The 8,583-nt window shown below is 38.7% G+C and overlaps 1 long non-coding RNA gene across 1 annotated transcript; it reads left to right on the forward strand.

Moving 5' to 3' along the window:
• Positions 1-415: 415 nt before the first annotated feature.
• Positions 416-1,913, forward strand: LOC146760799 (uncharacterized). The gene is made up of 2 exons (XR_014946141.1): positions 416-1,053; positions 1,756-1,913. It is a non-coding gene; the product is annotated as an uncharacterized LOC146760799 (long non-coding RNA).
• Positions 1,914-8,583: the final 6,670 nt, after the last annotated feature.

Consider the following 8,583-nt stretch of genomic DNA (forward strand, 5'->3'; position numbering starts at 1 on the left):
AGCTCTGCTGGTGTCATCCTATCGGCTGATATTTATCCATGTGCAGTATTTCTCTGTTGATAATTGCCCGCTCCCATCTATTCCCCACTGGAAAAGTGACCCTTCCAAATTGGATGTCATATGTTTACAGTAATAGTCATTATTGTTCAGTTCAGACTGGTTTTAAGTAGGGACAGGAGATCTTGGAAAAAGATTTTGACTCAGATGCAGCAGAAACATTAAGTCCTGTAGTACAAATAACTAAAAATATTTGATTTGTAGATCTGTGCTTGCTCAAGAATTGGACTTGCCTCTCATTACTACAGAAGATGCTTGGGTCATACACAGGTGGTGTAAAATTATTATTATTATTTTTTCCATTTTCTCTGTGTTTCCCATTCTCTTCTTCAGGTTCTTCTTCACATTCTTTTCTCAGTATTGATTGGACTATGAGCATGGCACAGAAACCCTGCCTAGCCTATGGAGCCAACTTGGAGATGGTTCCTGGTATGGAGGGAAATGGAGTCATACCTAGTCATCATGGACCGCCACTGTTCCAGCTCTTTCATTCATGTATGGCTTATGGATTACTGACTTCTTCCAGCTCTCTGGGTTGTTTCTGGGTTCTCACCCCTTATGATCTTTCTGTTCAGTTGGGTGCAGTCCTTATCTATGTTTCTTTTTGAGGCCTTTTTTCTAGTCTTAGGCTTATGATGTTCTGTGACTTTCCTGGGAAAATGTCACTACTCCTCTTTACCAAGACAAGCACCTGGTCCTGCTGCAGACACGCTGATCCAGTTTACCCTGGTGCCTGAACTCTCCATGCTTTGATCACCTGTGGGTGGGCTGTGAGTGAGGGTCAAGGACTCAGCTGTTGCTCAGTTTCTTTCTACCAGCTTTGAAGTGCTTTTTGAGCTGAAACCCCCACTGAGAGAGCATAAATTTCTCTGCTGAGGGTCTTCAGCCGTGCACAGCTTTCAGAAGGGGATGTTCTGGCTCTGGCTGAAGTGATGACAGAGAAGAAAGTTATTACTTGAAAACAAGGAGCATTACTGCTAAACACAGTGATTTCTGGTAAGCAATCCTTTCTGCACACTGAAAACTCAGACAACATTTTAGCTGGTGCTACTTTCTAGGCTTGTGCAAACCACATCTAACAACATTCCCTCCAGTGCCAGTTAACACCACATAAGCACTTGGACTTAAAAGTAACTTTTCTTGTAATTTTGTAGATCTGTATAAGTACAGCATTTCTAAAGGGGCTTATGCTATGGATGCGTTGTTAATCTCTGAAAGGTTGGAAGATTTCAGGCAAATATCTTACAAAGCTTCCTATAAGAATTTAGACTAATTATTTCAAATTCAAACTGTTTCACAAAATCAAAGGGGAATTAAGATTTTAATTTCTTTCTTCCCTTTTGTTTTTCTTCATTATTTGACAAAGCCCAGAGAGTAATCCCATCTTAAATATGAATATAAAGTAGACCTAACAGATGTTCTGTCTGCTAGAAAACTTTGTTTAAATAGGCATGGTCTGCATGTAATATGCACATGAAGGTCAAAGCTTGTAACCTGTGGTACAAAAACACAAAGCTTTGACACCACTTTACTTTTATTTGTAATTTTTTTTCAAGTGAGTTTAGTGAACGATTAATAGTATTGGCTTAGAACAGGCATGGTACTGGCAAGAACTGTGTGAAATCAATATTGCCAACATACCTCTGTCCTGACCCTCAGTACTTTTTCTATTCCCTGTTTCCCATCTTTCTGGAACAGATCCTGCCAGCCCTATGCCAAATGGACTCCCATTTTCCAAAGTACCTAACAGCTGAAATGAAATTGGGAAGGAAATTTAGTCTCCAAAGCCTACAATATTTTGCTTCTGCTACTGTACAGTGAATGCCACTGGAATTCAGGATATGGCCTTTGTTCAGGTGAGTTGTGTTTTGCATGAACTGTCTATGTTTTATGTATTTCCACCTGGATTTTGCTGTGATATGAACCCAAATTAGGAGTTGAAGAGTCCTTCCTCTGGAAAGGACCCTTTGAGCTGATGGAAAGAAGGAGTAAGATATAGATGGTGTCATATAAAGGCCCATGTACTGGGGATTTTGGTAAAGGAGTGTTTGCATTTCCCTTTTCTGGCCCTCCGTATGTACAGTGTGTGCTGTGCTATACAGTGTGGGGATAGAAGACATGGCAGTCCAGAACCAATCTGTTTCCCACCTTTCTAAATGGCTTTGCTGCAAGAGGTCCTGCAGGGCTTCAAGACTTACTGTCCCCTTCCTCACAATCACTCCTAAAGTAATGCCTCCTATTTGTTTCCATGGAAACAACAGCAGCAGATACAAAGAGCACAATAACGCTATTTGATAAAGCTAATTCTCAGCTACAGAACACTTTCTCAGCATAGTCGTCAATACTGGGAATGCATTTTCACCAGCGATGAGTGAGAGTCTACATAACATGTTTGTAAATGTAAAAATCTGCACCAGAGGAGGTTTCACTGTTGCTATGATGATGCCATTGCTGAAGTGCACCACTCACTGCCTCTCTGTGCTCACATCCACAATTTGGTTTCTATAAAGATTTAATGAATGTTAATGTGTTCCAGTTTTTCCACATAGGAGAATTTAGTAACACACCTTTTCTTCATACACACTTCCATGTCAGATGCCATTCTGTCAGACTTGTCCCTTTGCTGCCATCTATCAAACGGCAACAAAGTGTAATGGGATATTGATGGGAAGGTTCAACCTCTCTGCCGTATGACCAACATTTGCCTCTGATGTCATGGGCCTATGTGATATAATAGGAGGCATTACTTTCAGAGCAGCTCTCATAGCTTTGCGAAATGCTGTGACCAAATTTCTAAACACCAGCTGAGCTTTGAGGGGAGTGAAGCAGATCTGTGCATGTATGTGGCCACCATGAGAACTCCAGTGGCGTTGTGTGAACTGGAGAAGGATGTTGTTTTCAGCAGTGTAGGTCTTTTTTTCCCATTCTTCCTTATTCTCTTCTTTCTTTTTCTTTTCTATTTTCCTCTTTATTTTTCTGGGGGGAAAAGAAAGAAAAGGTAGGAATTCTGAAAAAACACTGTGTTTTTTTTTTTTGAAAAAACTTATTTCTATGTGGATGCTTCTGAAAACTGGTAAGAAAACTGAAGCAGAGAGAAATGAGAAACTCCTGACTTCAGTTTTACTACTTCATGCCTGGAAGAACTATGGAAAATATTTGGAAAATGTGAAAATGCTATATTTATCTCAGCATTTCTTGCTGCAGACGTTTAATCCTGTCCACAAACTTTCAAACAAAGATGCTTTGTCAGAGTTTAGATAGGAGGTTCTTATATCCTAACCATTCTGCTTTTGTTCTGAACTACTTGCTGCATGGTTTCAGGATTTTCAGATGTCAAAATGTGGAAGAAGTCTTGCGCTAAAACCAGTAGATATTGTATTGAGTTTCACCTAGCTTTGGTAACAAGTGTGAGTTGATCTACATTTGTCTGAATCTAGATTTCAAACACATTGCATTTGAAGTCGGTCTTAAACTTTTGGGCTTGCCTTTAGATGTGGATTTTAAATTCCTTGATTAGGGCTTTAGAATCCTATATCAGGCCTTTCAATTTGTATATTCTTCTTCCTTTTGTGCTGAATAGAGCTCAACGTGGTGTAAGTTAGATGAGACCTTTCCTTTAAAGCTTTCATTAAAACCTTATTTTCTCTTGTTTTTAATGTGTGTGTTTGTGTGCCCATTAGTTGTGTAATAATGCATTTCCTTTATTTTTGTGTCTTTTTACTTATGACAGTTGATTTGAGAATGCACTCTCTTCTATAACAATTTCAACTTCTTTTTTGACTTTATCACAGCTTTTGCCAAGTTTTTTGTAGATGTTTTAACAATAGCAAGACAGAGCCTTTCAGACTGTAAGTGAATTTGCAATCTGATCACGTACTGTATGTCTTTGAAAAGAAGGAAATACAGAGACAAAGACAGAATGTGATAGAATTTTATTTAATGCATTGGCATGAAGTGTAAATACATACTGAATACAGATACTAAACTTTCCTAGTTCTGATATGAAATAATTACCCTGGGGACTTCTGTGTAAAGTAAGCCCTATAAAACCATTCAAATATGGATGATGTGTTTCAGGTGACCTCTTCTTAATATTAAAGTTCATCCACCAAATGTAAATGTGAATGTTTACTTAGTGACAGAATTTATTTTACCTTAGAAAATGAAGAGAATTTTTTTAAAGTATGAGTAACTATTATTTTAGCGTCACAGAAGATAACACAGTATATATAGTATGTCATGTTTTATTTTTTATTTGACTGATTTATTTCATTCACAGACTTGTTGTCCTATGTGAAATAGGGTTCTCTTGTACAAATCTGTGGCCAAATAATCAGTGTCATTAGAGGACTTAGTTGTCATATTTGGATGTTTAAACTATAGTAAAATACAATACTCCAGTCATAGAATATCTTGTGTTGGACAAGACCACTAAGGACCATTGAATTAGCTCCTGACTCCATGCAGCACCACCCCAGAATCTAAACCCTGTGCCTGAGTGATGTCCCAGCACCTCTCCGCTCCCCGTGAGAAGCTGCAGGCTGCCGTGAGGCCTCCCCTCAGCCCCCTCTGTTCTGGGCACCTCATCCTCTTCTCACATCTTCCCCTCCAAACCTTTCATCACCTTGTAGCCTTCATGAGTTTGTGTTGGTCTCCCTGTCCACATCAGTCTAGCATGGCATGGTAATTCCCTTTAGATATGGAGAATGGAAACTAAGACTTGTACTGTGTTGTACTGTGTTCTCCAGAGCTAGATTTATTTTATTTTATTTTATTATTTTAATTTCCCTTTTTTTTCCCTTTAGTGGTAAAGGTTGTATTATACACAGTTAAAGTAGTTTTCTAGTAACTTGGGATTTTCAGCTATGATATCTTCTTTGAAACTTCTGGCATATAGGGAATTACTTTGCCTCTCTGTTTTGATACGTCCACTGGTAAAAAGCAGATGATAACATTTAGTTCTCTCTAAGGAATGTATTTTTTTCCCAAAGAACTTTCAGTGTAAAATGAGATATTCTGTTAGTGATGAAGAGCTATTATAAAACCTGAAAAACAGAGACATTTTTTCATGATTCAGCAGGAGTTAAATTGTGGCCTTCTGGTATTGAAATGGAAGTTTATCGCTGACTTTGGCGCTATGCAGATATGGGTAGGATCAAAATCCACACAATAGCCATCTGTACCTTTTATGGGTAGCAGTTGTGTTAAGCTGGAAGTGAAATGGATTTTGCTACTCAAGGCCAGGCTGGATGTAGCACTGGGCAGCCTGGTCAAAGGTTGGTGACCCTGCCCGTGGCAGGAGGGTTGAAACTAGATGATCGTTGTGGCCCTTTCCAACCCAGGCCATTCTATGATTCTGTGAAATTGTAACAGACTTTTCTTAGCACTTTCAGGAGAGATTTGCTTCTCTGAAAAGAGGACTAGAAAAGCACTTGGCCAGTTTTTCTGCCTGTGAGAAACTCACTCACTCTGAGTCCTGACCTCTGTAAAAGCAAAGGTAAAAGCAGCATGAACTTCAGTTTCTGCCTTAGTTAACAACGCTTTAGAGGGAGCAGAAGATGGAATCCTAGTGGGTATATTAAAAAACAAAAATGGTAGAGAGAGGGAAATATATCAAATCTTTTTCCTAGATGCTGGAAAATAATTAGAGGTCATATGAGTTTGAAGGCTGAAATAATGTCAGAAGCCTGGGAGCCTCTAAAAAATAGAATCAAACAAACCCAAATGTTAATGCATAAGGGGCATATTACTGCCGGATGGCACATACGTTCAGCTCTGACAGAAAGCATGTGCGCAGACTAAAAGGAAAGTATGTGAGCTTCAGATTTCATGGAAAGTGACAGTACCATATGTAGTTTCTAATGAGTTTGTAGTTTGCTAACTATGCCTAAAAAAGCTTATACAGCTGCTTAGTGAGATCAACTAGAAAAAGCTCTTTCTAATTCTCTTGGTGGGTTGTTGGTTCAAAGCACGAGGCACTTAAACTCTCTAAAGTTGTTATTCCTTTTATTGCTTTCCACGTCATCTAGAAATTTCAGTCTTTGGCCCATTGTTTAGGTGCTGTACCTGAATGGAACAGCACTGATTACTCCAAGGAGTGTGTTTTCTGAATTCCTTTCTCATTAAAGCACTGTTCAGCTGGTTATTGGCTGTGGTTCTGCTGTGGAGATTGGTAGGCAAAAAGTAGTACGTACAGTTACTGCCTTCAGCGGAGTTCAGAAATTCTATGCTATGATGCTGTATATTCTCAGCAGAAATACTTGTGTCTTCAGTAGACCCATGTTAGTGTAATTCTGAAGGGACAGGGCGTTTGGCTTTGACAGAGTTTTGAAGGTTCAGTATGTTGGAAATCAGCTCTGTTTGTCAGTAGAATCTGTGGTCTTTGCTTTTTGCATTATTGAGATTGTAACAAACCCCCTGTAAATATTCATTGCAGAAAATCAAGTTGTCTGCAAATGGAAATGTGATCAGAAGGGCTTTCTGTAGAATATGACATCAAATTGCTGAAACAGCTGCAAGAAAGAGCAGAGAGATGTGTGATGTATTTGGATTGGAGGGAATTAACAAACAAGATTTTGATTATTGTAGGCAGGTGCAAGAGATGTGCTTTTCCACAGCTACTCTTCAACATATATATTGACCACATGGTGCATGAAAGTGGATCAAGGAAACCGCAGCAGCAGCGTAAAAAAGCACATAATGACTGTACAGAAAGAACAATCCAAGCAGGGAAGAATAGATTAAGGCAGTCTTATTTGCACGTAATTTGTTCCTTTGTGAAAATGCTGAAGATCTTAAAAGCCTTGGTAAATGCCTTTAAGGGAATATGACAGAGAAAGGACCAAAAAAATCAATAGTCTTGATTCTTTTTCTCCTAGTTTGCATTAGTGTAGCCTACTGGCTGAATCTGTGTAATTTGGATGTCATCTAAATTTGCAGTTCAGACAGACTACTAAATGTAGCTCAACAAGACAGAGCCTTGTCTGTCTGATTGTGACTAATGTAGAGAAAATGAGGTGTCTGATAGGGAGCTCAAAACTGCCATTCCTCATGTAAACTGGAGATTTCAATTTTTCATTCCTTTTCAGTTAGAAATTACATCAGGAAACAAAGCACACATGGAAAATGCACAGGAAATCTGGTTTTTGCATTGACCTTTTTTTTTTTTTTTTTTTTTTTTTTCAAACTGCAGCCTTCTTTGATGTCATGAACGATTAACCAATTAGTGAATTAAAGAGAAAAATGATTTTTTTGGGGTGTCATTAATCAAGATTATTTCCTTTACCCTTGGGGGAGGAAATACCATAGGCAACAAGCTGTAATAATGCTCAGTGAGCTCTAATTTATTTCAACTACTTTCTAGGCAGCAGCTATGGAACTTCTTCCTGAGTGCATTCACAGGACTGCTCTTTAAGCTGCTTAGGCCTGGCCAAAGAAATTGTACAGGAAATTGGTTCCTACCCCTTTAATGGCTGGAATGGGAGATGAGAAGGCATGTCTTTAAGGTGATGATGAAGAAATGGGTTGACACAATGACAGGCTTTTACACATCTCTTTTTATTGAATACGAGAAGACATAAGATCCTTTTAATTGCTCATTTTCTACCTGCCATAGAAGACAACAGGAAGAACAAAAGCAAAAGAAACACTGCTTGTCAAGTGATCCTAAGGATCTAATTCTTACATAAGGTTGTCCAAAGGGACTTTGTAGTTCTGCGACATGTTGCACTGCAGACCCATCTTGTCTGCTGAATGCCATGAAGAAGATAGGGACATGCTAATTCCTCAGTCTGCCGTCTCACAATAAATGGAGACTCTGATCTGAAAATGCTGAGGAATACGCTGAATGTATGCAGGCAGAACTGCCAGTCTGTAGATGGGTAAAAAGGAAATGGTAGAGCAGTCATCTGGCATTAAATGAGAAAAGTTACTATCAGACTGAATAGTATATACTGCTTCAAATCTCCTGAAACTTTGGCTCAATAACTCAAGAACGTTTTATTCTGTATATAATTAAAATGACCACAAGAAAGGTAATTGGGAAAGCCTATTGTAATGGAAAATCTGGTGTCATGTCTCATAGCAAACTGAAGTGCTGCATTAACCACAGCATTGCTATCCTTGGAGACTGCTCCAAAACCAAACTGTGCAAAGACTTTCCATCGTTTTAGAAAGCCCTGCAGGAGGCACAAATAAACTGTTTGGTCATCCAAAGTGATGAAATGAGAGCAAGAAAAGGAGTTCATGTTAGTTTGAAAGTGATCAAGGGGAAGAGGAGATTTCCTGGCTTTGGGAAACATCTGGTTATTCATTAACGTGTAAAGTTTCAGTGTTCTTCCCTTGGAATTCATTATTTGGGAAAGATTTGGAGATTTCTCCTCCATCCTTCTCCTCTTTTGTTACTTTCAAAGATGATGCAGGATTTATTTCCATTCTCCTCTACTTCCTTTATTCAGGGGGAAAAAAAAAATAAAAAAAGAAAAAAAGAAAAAAAAAATCCCTTTGTTATTTTTGCTTGTTCTAATG

This window comes from Coturnix japonica, chromosome 5, assembly GCF_054131305.1.
Source record: "Coturnix japonica strain WE chromosome 5, WE-NBRP24, whole genome shotgun sequence".
NCBI classification, from domain to species: Eukaryota; Metazoa; Chordata; class Aves; order Galliformes; family Phasianidae; genus Coturnix; species Coturnix japonica.